The sequence below is a fragment of the Balaenoptera borealis genome (assembly GCF_965194805.1).
Source record: "Balaenoptera borealis genome assembly, chromosome: 9".
In the NCBI taxonomy this organism is placed as follows: domain Eukaryota; kingdom Metazoa; phylum Chordata; class Mammalia; order Artiodactyla; family Balaenopteridae; genus Balaenoptera; species Balaenoptera borealis.
Window position 1 is genome coordinate 14,678,775 of NC_138873.1, and position 18,395 is coordinate 14,697,169.

Sequence of the window (18,395 nt, forward strand, 5' to 3'; positions counted from 1 at the left end):
CAGAGAAGTTAAGCAATTTGCCCAAGATTACACAGTTAAGAACTGGCAGGGACAAGATATGGCTCTCAGCAGGCTCATTCCAGAGTCGGTGCTTTTAACCACCCTGCTCTATCTGCTCAGCATGAATACTCTGCTACGTTTAAAGGAAATGATATTAATAATACCCTGCATTTACCCTGTATGAGCTCACGGGTGAGCAGGGTAGAGAGAGAGCTATAATACGAAATTATAAGTGCTATAACAGAGAGATAAGCGTAAGAGCACAGAGGAGGATTCAATGAAGTTTATTCTAAAAATACGAAGGCTTTATAGTGAGAAACACTTAAGGTAAGCTTTGATAAAGTCACCAGGAGGAAAAGGAGGAAGAAGAGAAAAAGAAGCAGAAGAGAAAGGGAAGAGGAGGAGGAGATGATTGTGATAATGGAAAGATTGCCATCAGGGCACAGAGGAGAGAAAATTGACATTGCTGTGGATTGCTAGGGAACAGCAGTGAACGCCAGACCCTCCTCTCACGCTCCTATCAGAAACGGAACAGTTTCCTCCCAATAAAGGGACCTGGCTAGCCGGAGGCAGACACAGCTACAGCAGCAGCCCCATTTCTGCTGACAGCGGCCTCTAGAGATGTCACAGGTGGTCAAAGCAAGTAGAGTAGAGGAAAGCCTTACCCATCAGCGGACTTAGCCACGTTCACCCACCTGAAGAGCCGAACGTCGGCCTCGATATTTTCAAAATAAAGCCTCGAGTTTAAGGAGAAGAGGTAGAAATGCTAAGCAAATGACTAAAGGGAAATTTTCAGAGTGAACCAAATTCTGAGCGCTTGGGCATCAGATTAAAAAAAAACCTGTTAACTCAGCCATAGACATGCACAGGCCAGAAACAAGTTCTGATGATACTTTGCTTCATTTTAAAAATAGAGAGAGAGAAAAAAATTATCAAAAATTAACTAAGGAAGCTCTAAGAAATGTGAAGAATGTTCCTGGAGAATAAGAAGGAAGTTCAAGACAGAGGCGAAGGCCGAGGTGAGAGCTTTTAGAGGTGGGGACACATTTTGTCAGCTCCGGGACAGCACAGGGGATTAAGGGCCTGGGAAGCAGCCTATCTTCAGAGAATATCTTCTCTTCTATCTTCAGAGAATATTTGTTTCAACAAATATAGGGGAACCTAGTGATAATAGAGCCATAAATCTCAACTGACCTGTTAGATCTGCAGTGACGGAACCAGCAAAGACAGTGCCCGGGTCCAGATCTTAAGGAGTGCAGTGCATTTCACACAGTAGCTTCTCAATAAGTATGTGTGAGTGGATAATGGAGAGAAAGGGATAGAAGGAGGGATGAAGGGAAAGAAGGAGAAAGGCAGGGAAGAGACAGCAAATGAGGACCATGTCGTGGATGATTGTGGGTAGATTGCTAACAGATGAAACCAAAAGATAAGGCGGAAAGAATTTCTGCCAGAAGAAACTGAAATATGATGCCTGTAAAGACAGAAGTTCAAAATCAAGTCAGAGCATGAACAACAAGGCGAAATAAACTATTTAATCTATGGCATGGTCATATTTTGGAAATTAGATCAAAGAGGTTTGGGGTTATAGCCTGTATGGACTTATCATTTGAGAGTAAAGGAAAGTGGTTTAGCAGAAAACAAATCCTTGAGGTATATCACACACACAGGGCACAGCGAAGACTTTTATAATCCTGACAACAGCTGTTTTTCACTTTGTTTGACAATATGCAATCAAAACTGGACTTGGAATCCCTTCACGTTCATGAGAAGAAAGAAAGAAAAACCATCTACCCAGAAGATAAACAGAGGATATCCGAGCTAGTAAAATTACCCTAGAAAAAGAGCCACACCATGGTTTTAGAACTTTGTCTTGAGAATAAAGGTTGATTGGCCTCAACAGTATGATTACAAGATATGACAACATCAACAGACACTATGTTTATGTGACACTTACATGCCAAGGACTTTGCTAAATGCGTTTCATGCCTTATCTCATTTAGCCTTCATGACAATATGAAGTAGGTACAAGTATTATTATCTTTATTTAAAAGGTTAAAAATCTAACAATTACCAAGATTGAGAAACTTGACCCCAAATCACCTAGTGGTCAAGCCAGGACAGTGAAGCCAAGACTCAGTGAAGCCTCATCTTATGAATAAGATAAAACATGAAATACTAGAAGGGATTCACGACAGAGAAATCTCTACCAACAGCCTATATTCCATGATTTGAAAATGGTGGGAAGTGTCCTGCTGCCTTAAGACACTAGGAAATACCTGCTGAGTGCTGAAAGCAGCACTAATATTCTAACCTAACAGAGGCAGGAGGTAAACCAGGTTTCAACACTGCCCCAGTACCTTCTTTAATCTAATGTCCCAGTACCTTCTTTAGCCACCGCCAACTCCCAAGTCAATATGAAGCTAATAAAGTCATTTCACCTTAATCAAGTTCAATTCAAATTAATCCCACTTTGACCACAGACACTGAATTTCAGCTTATGCCCATAGAAACTATTTTATAAATGAGACATATATAAAATAGAACCAACCCATAAGAGACAAAAGTCCTCCAAATATAAGTACTCATGGACCCATTCTAATTTATAATATTGCTTTTATGGAATACATGAAATTGGAGAACTGTTACTTGGACATTATTTTAAAAAAACAAATTCTGATAGATGTGTTATTCAAAACAATTGATTCTCACATCCACTATGATGGCTACTATCCAAAAAAAAAAAACCCCAGAAAATATCAAGTGTTGGTGAAGAACTGGAACTCTTAGTCACTGTTGGTGGGATTGTAAAATGATGCAACTCCTATAGAAAACAGTATGGCAATTCCTCAAAAAATAGAATTACTATATGATCTAGCAATCCCACTTCTGGGTACATATCCAAAATAATTGAAAGCAGGGTCTCAAAGAGATATTTGCACACCCATGTTCATAGCAGCATTATTCACAATAGCCAAGATGTAGAAGCAACCTAAGTATCCTTTCACAGGTGAAGGAATAAACAAAATGTATTATAGTATATTCATACAATGGAATATTGTGTGACCTTAAAAAAGAAGGAAATTCTGTCACATGCCGCAACACAGATGGACCTTGAGGGCATTATGCTAAGTGAAATAAGCCAATCAGAAATTTTAAAAACTGTGTGATTCTACTTACATGAAGTGTCCAAAGGAGTCAAATTCATGGAAATAGAAAGTAGAATGGTGGTTGCCAGGAGCTGAGTGGAGGGGGAAATGGTGAGTTGTTTAATGGCTATAGAGTTTCAGTTTTGTGAGATGAAACAGTTCTGGAGATATGCTGCACAACAACGTGAACACACTTAAAACAAGCAAACTGTACACTTAAAAATGTTTAAGGTGGTAAAAACACACATATTCATTACCATAAGGTAATACTTCCATACTATTTGGAGTTTTTTCTTGCAACATTAAATAATACATCTAAAATATGGATTGTTTAAAAAATAATAAAAAGGAATACATTATGAAAAAAAAATTGAATGACTTTATGTAGAAGAGAAAATAAATCTGTTTTGTGCTTATTAAGAAGACAAAACTAGACAGAAGATTCAAGGAGATACGTTAAAGCTTTATTCAGTAAAAGGCTTTATAAAACAGAGCTGGCCAATGGAATGCGTTTTGTTAGGTGGTGAGTTTTGGGCCCCTGATTCATTCAAGCAAAGGAAGACCTGTACCTATCAGTGTTGCTATAGGGGCTTTTGCACTGACTGGAAATTTTTCCTCTGTTAACTCTAAGGTGTTTCTAGTCCAAATCCCATGATTCTATGTCAAAAGAATCCAAGTAAACAAAGGGACAGTTGAAGGCTTTGATCATCCAGGAAAATTATTCACAAACCAAACCGAAAAGATTGATAGATTTGATTATATAAAAAGAACTCTCTGTAGCCACACCAAAACAAACAACAACAACAACAACAAACCCACAATCATAAAACAAAATTAAAAGGCCAACAATGAAATGTGAAATAAAATTTGCATCATTTAGTACAAATAGGCTGGTAATTTCATTACATAAAAAAGTTTTACATATCATAAACAATAACCAAAATAATAAAAAACCACAATAACAAAAGGCTCAAAAAATATTGACAGGCAATTGCAGAAGAAGAAGAAATACCCATAGACAATAAACAAATGTTAATATTTGCAGCTTTTTCCTTATTATGCAGTAGTATGTAGACATTAAAAATAATAAGATAGCTCTTTGCTTACTAATATGGAAAAATCTTCAAGATATTTTGTTAAGTGAAAAAAGCAAGGGGCAAAACAATATGTATAGTGTGCTTCTGTTTGTGCGGGGAAAAAATAAGGACACACATGCATGCACACACACACACACACACACAAACGTGTTTACTTCCATGTGCCTTTCCTTATATGTACATAATTATTTTAGGGAGGCTACTTGAGAAAATGCTAGAGTGGTCGCCTCCTGAGAGAGTTACTGATGGATGTCTGGGAAGCAGGTATTGGAGGTACTCATCCTGTATAATATTTTGTTTCTTTAACATTTGAACCACATATACTTATTCAAGGGATAAATAAAATATTTGTTAATTTTTGTACTTCTTGCAAATCAAAAAATATGCACTGAAATGAGATTTTTTTTTCTTTTGTTTTGTCTATTAAATAAAAAAAATAGGAAGAATAATAACCTAGATGCATCCAGTGTCCAGGAAAATAAGCCCTCTTGTTGACTGCTAGCATTAATGTAACTTGAGACTATCTTTCTGGAGAATAATTGACAATATAAATCAAGGAACTTAAAATGTGCATATCCTGAGGTTTGGCCAAGATGGTGAGTAGGAAGACCCGGAGCTCACCTCCTCCCACAGACACATTAAAATTACAACTACTTATAGAGCAACTATCTAGGGGAATGACCTGAAGACTAGAAGAAAAGATTTTCTACAACTAAAGATTTAAGAAGGATCCACAATGAATTGGTAGGAGGGGCAGAGACGCAGTATAGTCAAGACCCACACCTCCAGGTATGCACTCCACAAAGGTGAGAATGATTACAATTGCAGAGGTTTGTCCCAAGAAGCAAGGAGTTCGAGTCACACATTGGGCTCCCCAGCCCACAGGTCCTGCACTGGGAAGACGAGCCCCTGGAATGACTGACTTTGAAGCCAGAGAGGCTTGAATACAAGACAGCCAGGGGACTGTAGGAAACAGAGACTCTGCTCTGAAAGGGCACACACTCCATGTCCCAGTACAGAGGCAGTAATCTGAAAGAAACCTGAATCAGACCCACCTGCCAATCTTAGAGACTATCCAGAGAGGCAGGAGGTAACTGGGACTCCCCCTGGGGACATAGAAGCTGGAGGCAGCCATTCTGGGGAGCTCATTCTACCACGAGGACACCTGTGCTGACAAGCAGTATATTGGAGTCTTCCCTCTAGCCTATTAGCACTGGGGGCTTACCCACCCACCAGCAAGCCAACACCAGTCTTGGGGCCCCCAATCCCCACAGCCAGTCATGCCTGGATTCAATCCTGCCCACCACCAGGCCACCAAAATCCTAGGATTCCCCAGGCCATGCAACCAGTCATGCTGGGACTCAGCCTCACCCATCAGCAGGCCAGCATCCACCACACGAGGCAGGGCCTGGTGACCAACCAGCACACCCACAGCAGTCAGCCCAACCACAACAGAAGGACCCATGCAGCCCACATAGGGGACACCCCTAGAGCGTATAGCTCTGGCAACTACAGGGGCATGTGCTGCTGGAACCCATAGGGCACCTGCTACGTAAAACCATTTCTATGAAATCAGGAATTGTAACTGACCTACATAATACAGAAAAATAGACACAGAGAATTAGGGTAAATGAAGAGATAGAGGAATATGTCCTAAACAAAGGAATGAGACAAAAACCCAGAGAAGAATTAAGTAAAGTGGAGATAAGCAATTTATCCCATAAAGAACTCAAGATAATAATCATAAAGATGCTCAACAAACTCAGGAGAAGAATGGATGAACTCAGTGAGAAGTTTAACAAAGAGTTAGAAAATACAAAGAAGCAAACAGAGCTGAAGAATACAATCACAGAAATAAAAAATACACAAGAAGAAATCAACAGTAAATTAGATGATACAAAGAACAGATCAAGAAATTGAAAGACAGAGTAGTGGAAATCACCCAAGCTAAACAGAAAAAGGAAAAAAGAATTTTAAAAAATGAGAATAGTTTAAGAGACTTATGGGACAACATCAGGCATACTAACATTCACATTATGGGGGTCCCAGAAGGAAAAGAGAGAAAGGGACAAAGACCTTATTGGAAGAAATAATAGCTGCAAAGTTCACTAACCTGGGAAAGGAAACAGACATCAAGTTCAGGAAGCTCAAAGAGTCCCAAACAAGATGAACCCAAAGAGGACCACATCAAGACACATTCTAATTAAAATGGCAAAAATTAAATATAAAGAGAGAATCTTAAAAGCAGCAAGGGAAAAACAACTAATTATATGCAAGGCAACTCCCATAAAACTATCAGCTGGTTTTTCAGCAAACTTTGCAGGTCAGAAGGGAGAGGCACAATATATTCAAAGTGATAAAAGAAAAAAACCTACAGCCAAAATACTCTACCCAGCAAGGCTATCATTCAGATTTGAAAGAGGAATAAAGAGTTTACAGACAAGCAAAAGCTAAGAGTTTAGCACCACTAACTTTACAAGAAATGTTAAAGGGACTTCTCTAAGTGGAAAAGAAAAGAACACAACTAGAATTAGGAAAATTATGAAAGGAAAATATTCATTGGTCAAGGCAAACATACACTAAAGCTAGTGGATTAACCACTTATAAAGCTAGTAGGAAGGTTAAAAGACAAAAGTAGTAAAACCACCTATAGCCACAATAAGTAGTTAAGGGATACACAAAACAAAAAGATGCAAATATGATGGCAAAAACATTAAATATGGGGGAGGAAGAGGAAAAATGCAGGGTTGTTAGAATGTGTTCCAACTTAAGAGATCATCAAATTTTTTTTAAAAAATTTATATGTATCTATAAATATATCTATATCTACATATTTTGTTATATATGAACCTCATGGAAACCACAAACCTATAATAGATACACTCACAAAAACGAGAAAGGGAGCCAAACATAACACTAAAATAATCATCAAATCACAAGGGAAGAGAGCAAAAGAAGAAGAAAGGAACAAAAAAAGAACTACAAAAACAACCAGAAAACAATCAACAAAATGGTAATAAGTACATACCTACCAATAATTACTTTAAATGTAAATGAACTAAATGTTCCAATCGAAAGACATAGAGTAGCTGAATGGATACAAAAATAAGACTCATATATATTCTGCATGCAAAAGACTCACTTCAGATCTAGAAACAGAAACAGACTGAAAGTGAGGTAGTGGGAAAAGTTATTCCACACAAATGAACACACAAAAAAAGCCAGGGTAGCAATACTTATATCAGACAAAATAGATTTTAAAACGAAACTGTAAAAAGGGACAAAGAAAGACATTACATAATGATATAGGGATCAATCCAACAAGAAGATATAACAATTATAAACGTATATGCACCCAACACAGAAGCACCTAAACACATAAAGCAAATACTAACAAACATAAAGGTAGAAATTGATAACACATAGTAACACCCCAGTTACATCAATGGACAGATCATCCAGACAGAAAATCAATAAGGAAACACTAGCCTGAAATGACACATTAGACCAGATGTACTTAATAGATATATAGAGAGAGATCATTCTATCCAAAAGTAGCAGAATACATACTCTTTTCAAGGGAATATTCTCCAGGATAAGTCACATGCAATGCCACAAAACAAATAAAATTTTTTGGCCGTGCCACCCAGCATGCACGATCTTAGTTCCCCAACCAGGGATCGAACCCGTGTCCCCTGCAGTGGAAGTGTGGAGTCTTAACCACTGGACCACCAGGGAAGTCCCAAAACAAATAAATTTTTAAGAAGCTTGAAATCATATCAAGCATCTTTTCCGGCTACAAAGATTTAAGACTAGAAATCAACTACAAGAAAAAATGCAAAAAATCCACAAACACATGGAAGCTAAACAACCAATGGGTCACTGAAGAAATACCATAAATGTCTTTTAATAAGAAATTTAATTATGTAAATTATGTACTTCCATACAATGAAGCATTATGCAGCAAAAAATCATAATCAAGAAGAATGATTTTTGACATGGGAAAGTAGGAAAGTAGGGGTGGGGTACAAAACAGTATGTGCAAAAAAACTATCTTTTTTTAAGTTATATGCACATAAAAATTCAGAAAGTAAATGCAGCTCAGTTTTTTTCCAGGTTTATTGAGATATAATTGACATATCACATTGTATAAGTTCCCTGTATACAACATGATGGTTTTATACATGTGTGTATAGCTAAGTTTTAATTGTTTCCATTTACCAGGTATCTTTAAATGGTGGGGAAATGGGAAGTTTTTTCATGTTTTTGAAGTTCTCTACATTAAATTCAGCTCCATTATTAGCAACATGGGCTGTGAAGCCAGACTTCCCAGGGTTCAGATGCCTACGCTGTTACTTGTGATGAGACTTTGTTCAGGTTCCATAACCTCTCTGTGCCTCACTTTCCTGTCTGTAAAATGGGGATAATAATAGTTACCACAGCAAAAGTTTATTGTGGGTTCAATGAGCGAATAGAAGTGAACTGCTTAGAACAGTACCTGGAATATAGTAAATATTTAATATTGTTGTTTCTAGTTTTAGAATTAGGGGGGAAATCTTTCAAAAACTCAAGTTTATGATCTAGTATACATTTCAACTTTTACTTTATTACATGTCGCTGAAATATATATATATATATATATATATATATATATATATATATATATATATATACATATATATAAAGATTTGAGGGACAGTGAATTAAAAAAATAATCAGAAAATTCTTGGAATGGAATGGACTACTATCAATTTGGCCTTCCAAATTTAAAAAGGTTAAAGAGCTTTTCTATTATTCATACCCTTAGACAAAAATCATACTCACAAACAAATAAACCAATAAAAACCACCTCCCCATTGAGGCGGTGTTATCTCCTAGGAGAAGGCCGTCTTGTTTTGACACCTGATTGTAGATTCACAAGAAAGTTATATTTTTCTACTAAATTGGTGGAAGAGCAGGCTCAACAAAAAAATACCCTAGGGATGCTCTGTGAGTGCTCAGAAGCAGCACAAAACTTTTACCAGCCTGTGGGAAGCTGGTGATCAGGACGATCCTACTTAAATGAAAAATCTGTTGCTAGGATTCCAATGCCTCAAAAATCTGCGGGACACCAGGGGGCTGATGAAGTAGGCTTGGCGAAAAGAATTGGAGACCATGAGCATCACAACAATGCATTATGCTAAGAAACCTAGTCCAGAACTCTGAAAAAAAACCTGTAGATGTTGGATTGGTTCTACTAGCTATCAGCTATCCCGAAAATAACACAATCGTGGAAGATAGGATTCTCCTCTAATGAAAGAATGGTCAGAGGCTATAATTTGTCTGCTCACTGTCTGCTTTATAAACGTTTTTATTTTAGCCAATTATTGTTATATCATCCAAAGGTCCATTGGGACCTAGACTTCATTTCAGTTTATACTTGTTTTCATTTTTTGGAACTCAGCTTTGTCCCTAAATAGACAGCAGCAAGCTGCCAAAATGTGCAGCAAAAAGCCCTGAGCCTTCTCACCCAGGTTGTGAGGCCCCCTCGCCAGGCAGGGCAAGAGTGATGAACTGCTTCAGACACCAAGGGAGCACCAAGCTGCAGGTGGGACTTGGTCAGCTAGAAGCAAGGCAGTTCCTCTCCAGTTCTCATAAATTAACCTTGTTATAGCAGCTGAGGTGGTCACAACTTGGCATTTGAAGCCACTGGCACAGCCTCCAAAGACAGCTCAGGGGGAAATGCCCTTCAGTGATCCTTGGAGTGATAGCTCCAATCTGGACCACAAAGAAGATGGAACTTGACTTTGGATTATGCCGACTTCTTTTTCTGCATCTTTCTTGTACACGATCACCCCTCTCATCCTCTCACAAGCAGTCAGGTCTCTTGCATGGCCAACTGGCTGTCCAAAGAAGCCTAGGAAAATGCTGCATTATTTAAATACCAGTTTGTCTTTCTTAAAGTACCCCTATGCTCCAAAATAACTTCTCAATCCTACAACAAATTAAAATTCTCATTTCTGCACTGGTATGAGCTGAGGTGTTATAAGAAAAGCAATCTAATTGAAGAGCTTCATACTAAGTTGGAAACTATGGGAACTGTCTCACAGTTTCAAAATGGAAGGGATAACCCAACTACCCCAAATGAATATGTAATCAATAGAACATGTGGGGGAAAATAATTGAGGAAGGTGGAGGCATCCAGTGGAGGACAGAAGTATCGTGAGCCCAAGAAAACCAGGGTGAACAAACTGGCCCATCCCTTTGTGGAGACAATACACATGATATGAGTGTTCTAGAATCTAACACAAGTATGGAAGAAATCCTAACACCTGGGGAAGCAAAACTCGTCATTTTATTGCTTTTTTTCTTACCTACTCAGTTCCTTTTTAATTTTCTTAATTAATTGACCATATAATGCACAGTTGTTAAGGGAAAAGATTCTGGAACTCACTGGAGGGGTCTTCTGTGTATGTGTGTGTGTGTGTGTTAATACCTGCTTTATAACACAGTGAATCAGCAATACATATATCCCCATATCTCCTCACCCTCGCGTTTCCCTCCCACCCTCCCTCTCCTGCCCCTATAGGTGGTCACAAAGCACCAAGCTGATCTCCCTGTGCTATGTGGCTGCTTCCCACTAGCTATCTATTTTACATTTGGTAGTGTATATATGTCCATGCCACTCTCTCACTTCATCCCAGCTTACTCTTCTCCCTCCTCGTGTCCTCAAGTCCATTGTCTACTTCTCATCTTTATTCCTGTCCTGCCCCTAGGTTCTTCAGAACCTTTTTTTTTTTCCTTTTTTAGATTCCATATATATGTGTTAGCATAAGGTATTTGTCTTTCTCTTTCTGACTTACTTCACTCTGTATGACAGACTCTAGATCCATCCACCTAACTACAAATAACTCAATTTCGTTTCTTTTTATGGCATAGTAATATTCCATTGTATATATGTGCCACATCTTCTTTATCATTCATCTGTCAATGGACACTTAGGTTGCTTCCATGTCCTAGCTATTGTAAATAGAGCTGCAATGAACATTGTGGTACATGACTCTTTTTGAATTATGGTTTTCTCGGGTATATGCTCAGTAGTGGGATTGCTGGGTCATATGGTAGTTCTATTTTTAGTTTTTTAAGGAACCTCCATACTGTTCTCCATAGTGGCTGTATCAAGTTACATTCCTACCAACAGAGCAAGAGGGTTCCCTTTTCGCCACACTCTCTCCAGCATTTATTGTTTGTAGATTTTTTGATGATGGCCATTCTGACCGGTGTGAGGTGACACCTCACTGTAGTTTTGATTTGCATTTCTCTAATGATTAGTGATGTTGAGCATCCTTTCATGTGTTTCTTGGCAATCTGTATATCTTCTTTGGAGAAATGTCTATTTAGATCTTCTGCCCATTTTTGGATTGGGTTGTTTTTTTTGGTATTGAGCTACATGAGCTGCTTGTAAATTTTGGAGATTAATCCTTTGTCAGTTACTTCATTTGCAAATATTTTCTCCCATTCTGGGGGTGTCTTTTCTTCTTGTTTATGGTTTCCTTTGCTGTGAAAAAGCTTTTAACTTTCATTAGGTCCCATTTGTTTATTTTTGTTTTTACTTCCATTTCTCTAGGAGGTGGGTCAAAACGGATCTTGCTGTGATGTCTTTTCTCCATTGTATGTTCTTGCCTCCTTTATCAAAAATAAGGTGACCATATGTGTGTAGGTTTATCTCTGGGTTTCTATCCTGTTCCATTGATCTATATTTCTGTTTATGTGCCAGTACCATACTGTCTTGATTACTGTAGCTTTGTGGTATAGTTTGAAGGTAGGGAGCCTGATTCCTCCAGCTCTGTTTTTCTTTCTCAAGATTGCTTTGGCTATTCAAGGTCTTTTGTGCTTCACAAATTGTGAAATTTTTTGTTCTAGTTCTGTGAAAAATGCCATTGGTAGTTTGATAGGGATTGCATTGAATCTGTACATTGCTTTGGGTAGTATAGTCATTTTCACAATGTTGATTCTTCCAATCCAAGAACATGGTCTATCTCTCCACCTGTTTGTATCATTTGTAATTTCTTTCATCAGTGTCTTATAGTTTTCTGCATACATGTCTTCTGTCTCCTTAGGTAGGTTTATTCCTAGGTATTTTATTCTTTTTGTTGCAATGGTAAATGGGAGTGTTTCCTTAATTTCTCTTTCAGATTTTCATCCTAGTGTATAGGAATGCAAGAGATTTCTGTGCATTAATTTTGTATCCTGCTACTTTACCAAATTCATTGATTACATCTAGTAGCTTTCTGGTAGCATCTTTAGGATTCTCTATGTATAGTATCATGTCATCTGCAAACAGTGACAGCTTTACTTCTTCTTTTCCTATTTGGATTCCTTTTATTTCTTTTTCTTCTCTGATTGCTGTGGCTAAAACTTCCAAAACTATGTTGAATAATAGTGGTTAGAGTGGACAACCTTGTCTTGTTCCTGATGTTAGAGGAAATGCTTTCAGTTTTTCACCACTGAGAACAATGTTGGTTGTGGCTTTGTCATATATGGCCTTTATTATTTTGAGGTAAGTTCCCTCTATGCCTACTTTCTGGAGGGTTTTTATCATAAATGGGTGTTGAATTTTGTCAAACGATATTTCTGCATCTATTGAGATGATCATATGGTTTTTCTCCTTCAGTTTGTTTATATGGCTTATCCCATTGATTGATTTGTGTATATTGAAGAATCCTTGCATTCCTGGGATAAACCCCACTTGATCATGGTGTATGATCCTTTTAATGTGCTGTTGGATTCTGTTTGCTAGTATTTTGTTGAGGATTTTTGCATCTATGTTCATCAGTGATATTGGCCTGTAGTTTTCTTTCTTTGTGACATCTTTGCCTGGTTTTGGTATCAGGGTGATGGCCTCATAAAATGTGGTTGGGAGTGTTCCTCCCTCTGCTATATTTTGGAAGAGTTTGAGAAGGATAGGTGTTAGCTCTTCTCTAAATGTTTGATAGAATTCTCCTGTGAAGCCATCTGGTCCTGGGCTTTTGTTTGTTTGGAATATTTTTAATCACAGTCTCAATTTCAGTGCTTGCCATTGGTCTGTTTATATTTCCTATTTCTTCCTGGTTCAGTCTCGGAAGGTTGTGCTTTTCTAATAATTTGTCCATTTCTTCCAGGTTGTCTATTTTATTGGCATATAGTTGCTAGTAGTAATCTCTCATGATCCTTTGTATTTCTGCAGTGTCAGTTGTTATTTCTCCTTTTTCATTTCTAATTCTATTGATTTGAGTCTTCTCCCTTTTTTTCTTGATGAGTCTGGCTAATGTTTTATCCATTTTGTTTAACTTCTCAAAGAACCAGCTTTCAGGTTTATTGATCTATGCTATTGTTTCCTTCATTTTTTTTCATTTATTTCTGATCTGATTTTATGATTTCTTTCCTTCTGCTAACTTTGGGGTTTTTTTGTTTTTCTTTCTCTAATTGCTTTAGGTGTAAGGTTAGGTTGTTTATTTGAGATGTTTCTTATTTCTTGAGGTAAGCTTGTATTGCTATAAACTTCCCTCTTAGAACTGCTTTTGCTGCATCCCATAGGTTTTGAGTCACCGTGTTTTCATTGTCATTTGTTTCCAGGTATTTTTTTTATTTCCTCTTTGATTTCTTCAGTGATCTCTTGGTTATCAAGTAGTGTATTGTTTAGCCTCCATGTGTTTGTATTTTTTACAAATTTTTCCCTGTAATTGATATCTAGTCTCATAGCATTGTTGTTGGAAAAGATACTTGATATGTTTTCAATTTTCTTAAATTTACCAAGGCTTGATTTGTGACCCACAATATGATCTATCCTGGAGAATGTTCCATGAGCACTTGAGAAGAAAGTGTATTCTGTTGTTTTTGGATGGAATGTTGTATAAATATGAATTAAGTCCGTCTTGCTTAATGTACCATTTAAGGCTTGTGTTTCCTTATTTATTTTCATTGTGGATGATCAGTCCATTGGTGAAAGTGGGGTGTTAAAGTCCCCTACTCTTATTGTGTTACTGTCGATTTCCCCTTTTATGGCTGTTAGCATTTGCCTTATGTATTGAGGTGGTCCTATGTTGGGTGCATAAATATTTACAATTGTTATATCTTCTTCTTGGATTGACCCCTTGATCATTATATAGTGTCCTTCTTTGTCTCTTGTAATAGTCTTTATTTTAAAGTCTGTTTTTTCTGATATGGGAATTGCTACTCCAGCTTTCTTTTGATTTCCATTTGCATGGAATATCTTTTTCCATCCCCTCACTTTCAGTCTGTATGTGTCCCTAGGTCTGAAGTGGGTCTCTTGTAAACAGCATATGTATGGGTCTTGTTTTTGTATCCATTCAGCCAGTCTATGTCTTTTGGTTGGAGCATTTAATCCATTTACATTTAGGTAGTTATCGATATGTATGTTCTTATTACCATTTTCTTAATTGTTTTGGGTTTGTTATTGTAAGTCTTTTCTTTCTCTTGTGTTTCCTGCCTAGAGAAGTTCCTTTAGCATTTGTTGTAAAGCTGGTTTAGTGGTGCTGAATTCTCTTAGCTTTTGCTTGTCTGTAAAGGTTTTAATTTCTCCATCGAATCTGAATGAGATTCTTGCTGGGTAGAGTAATGTTGGTTGTAGGTTTTCCCTTTCATCACTTAAAATATGTACTGCCACTCCCTTCTCCTTGCAGAGTTTCTGCTGAAAGATCAGCTGTTAACCTGCTAGGGATTCCCTTGTGTGTTATTTGTTGTCTTTCCCTTGCTGCTTTTAGTATTTTTTCTTTGTATTTAATTTTTCATAGTTTGATTAATATGTGTCTTGGCGTGTTTCTCCTTGGGTTTATCCTGTATGGGACTCTCTGTGCTTCTTGGATTTGATTGACTATTTCCTTTCCCATATTAGGGAAGTTTTCAACTATAATCTCTTCAAACCTTTTCTCAGTCCCTTTCTTTGTCTCTTCTTCTTCTGGGACCCCTATAATTCAAATGTTGGTGCATTTAATGTTGTCCCAGAGGTCTCTGAGACTGTCCTCAATTCTCATTCTTTTATCTTTATTCTGCTCTGTGGTAGTTGTTTCCACTATTTTATCTTCCAGGTCACTTACCCATTCTTCTGCCTCAGTTATTCTGTTATTTATTCTTTTTAGAGAATTTTTAATTTCATTTATTCTGTTGTTTATCATTGTTCTTTTGTGCTTTAGTTCTTCTAGGTCCTTGTTAAACGTTTCTTGTATTTTCTCCATTCTATTTCCAATATTTTGGATCATCTTTAGTATCATTACTCTGAATTCTTTTTCAGGTAGACTGCCTATTTCCTCTTCATTTGTTTGGTCTGGTGGGTTTTTACTCTGCTCTTCATCTGCTGTGCGTTTCTCTGTCTTCTCATTTTGTTTAACTTACTGTGTTTGGGGTCTCCTTTTCACAGGCTGCAGGTTCGTAGTTCCCATTGTTTTTGGTGTCTGCTCCCAGTTGGCAAGGTTGGTTCAGTGGCTCCTGTAGGCTTCCTGGTGGAGGGTACTGGTTCCTGTGTTCTGGTGTGTGGGGCTGGATCTTGTGCTTCTGTTGGGCAGGACCACATCCGGTGGTGTGTTTTGGGGTGTCTGTGAACTTAGTATGACTTTAGGCAGCCTCTCTGCTAATGGGTGGTGTTGTGTACCTGTCTTGCTTGTTGTTTGACCTAGGGTGTCCAGCACTGTAGCTTGCTGGTCGTTAAGTGGAGCTGGGTCTTAGCATTGAGATGGAAGTCTCTGGGAGAGCTTTCACCATTTGATATTGCATGGAGCCGGGAGGTTTCTGGTGGACAAATGTCCTGAACTCGGCTCTCCCACCTCAGAGGCACAGGCCTGACACCCGGCTGGAGCACCAAGACCCTGTCAGCCACACAGCTCAGAAGAAAAGGGAGGGAAAAAAAAGAAAGAGAGAAAGAAAGAAAGAAAGAAAGAAAGAAAGAAAGAAAGAAAGAAAGAAAGAAAGAAAGAAAGAAAGAAGGAAAGAAAATAAAGTTATTAAAATAAAAAATAAAAAATTGGGCTTCCCTGGTGGTGCAGTGGTTAAGAATCCATCCACCAATGCAGGGGACTCAGGTTCGAGCCCTGGTCTGAGAAGATCCCACATGTCGTGGAGCAACTAAGCCCATGCACCACAACTACTGAGCCTGTGCTCTAGAGCTCACGAGCCACAACTACTGAGCCCAAATGCCACAACTACTGAAGCCCACACGCCTAGACTCCATGCTCCACAACAAGAGAAGCCACCGCAATGAGAAGCCTGCGCACGGCATGAAGAGTAGCCCCTGCTCACCACAACTAGAGAAAGCCCGCGTGCAGCAACAAAGACCCAATGCAGCCAAAAATGAATAAATAAAATAAAAAATTTATTTAAAAAAATAGTAATAAAATAAATAAATACAAATTAAAAAACTATTAAAAATAAAAATTTTTTAAGTAATAAAAAGAAGAAAAAAATAAAAAGAAAGGAAGAAGAGAGCAACCAAACCAAAAAACAAATCCACCAATGATAACAAGCACTAAAAACTATACTTCAAAAACAAAAAAAAAAAGGACAGACAGAACCCTAGGACAAATGGTAAAAGCAAAGCTATACAGACAAAATCACACAAAGAAACATATACATACACATTCACAAAAATAGAAAAAGGAAAAATATTTTTTTTTAAAAAAGGAAGAGCGCAACCATATCAATAAACAAATCTACCAATGATAATCAACTCTAAATACTAAACTAAGATAAACATAAAACCAGAAACAAATTAGATGCAGAAAGCAAACCCCAAGTCTACAGTTGCTCCCAAAGTCCACCACCTCAATTTGGGATGATTCATTGTCTATTCAGGTATTCCACAGATGCAGGGTACATCAAGTTGATTGTGGAGATTTAATCCACTGCTCCTGAGGCTGCTGGGAGAGATTTCCCTTTCTCTTCTTTGTTCGCACAGCTCCTGGGGTTCACCTTTGGATTTGGCCCTGCCTCTGCGTGTAGGTCACCTGAGGGCATCTGTTCTTCAGTCAGACAGGATGGAGTTAAAGGAGCAGCTGCTTTGGGGGCTCTGGCTCACTCAGGCCGGGGGGAGGAAGGGTACCGGATGCGGGGTGAGCCTGCGGCAGCAGAGGCCAGCATGACGTTGCACCAGCCTGACGCACACCATGTGTTCTCCTGGGGACGTTGTCCCTGGATCACGGGACCCTGGCAGTGGTGGGCTGCACAGGCTCCCGGGAGGGGAGGTGTGGAGAGTGACCTGTGCTCGCACACAGGCTTCTTGGTGGCAGCAGCAGCAGCCTTAGCATCTCATGCCCGTCTCCGGGGTCCGTGCTGGTAGCCGCAGCTTGCGCCCATCTCTGGAGCTCGTTTAGGCGGCGCTCTGAATCCCCTCTCCTCGTGCACCCAGAAACAATGGTCTCTTGCCTCTTAGGCAGTTCCAGACTTTTTCCCGGACTCCCTCCCAGCTAGCTGTGGCGCACTAGCCCTCTTCAGGCTGTGTTCATGCAGCCAACCCCAGTCCTCTCCCTGGGGTCTGACCTCCGAAGCCTGAGCCTCAGCTCCCAGCCCCCGCCCGCCCCAGCGAGTGAGCAGACAATCCTCTCGGGCTGGTGAGTGCTGGTCGGCACCAGTCCTCTGTGCAGGAATCTCTCCTCTTTGCCCTCTGCACCCCTGTTGCTGCGCTTTCCTCCGTGGCTCTGAAGCTTCCCCCACACCACCCCCCGTCTCCACCCGAGAAGGGGCTTCCTAGTGTGTGGAAACCTTTTCTCCTTCACAGCTCCCTCCCAGAGATGAGGTCCTGTCCCTATTCTTTTGTCTCTGTTTTTTCTTTTTTCTTTTGCCCTACCCAGGTACATGGTGAGTTTCTTGCCTTTTGGGAAGTCTGAGGTCTTCTGCCAGCGTTCAGTAGGTGTTCTGTAGGAGCTGTTCCACATGTAGATGTATTTCTGATGTATCTGTGGGGAGGAAGGTGATCTCCACATCTTACTCCTCCTCCATCTTGAAGTTCTCTCCCACTGGAAGGGTCTTAAACTCCCATTCTGCCACTTCCTAAATGTACAGTATTTTCAACTATAAAATAGGGATAATTAGAACCTCATTAAGATCATTGTGAGAGTTAAATCTCATTTATGTGAAGTGTGCCTGACACATAAATGTGCCTAATAAGTGGTAGATGATGAAGAGC

At 39.0% G+C, this 18,395-nt stretch overlaps 1 long non-coding RNA gene across 1 annotated transcript in view; it reads right to left on the reverse strand.

Moving 5' to 3' along the window:
- Positions 1 to 18,395, reverse strand: part of LOC309634955 — an 84,344-nt gene that overhangs the window by 11,646 nt on the left and 54,303 nt on the right. The gene's annotated exons all lie outside the window — the stretch shown is intronic.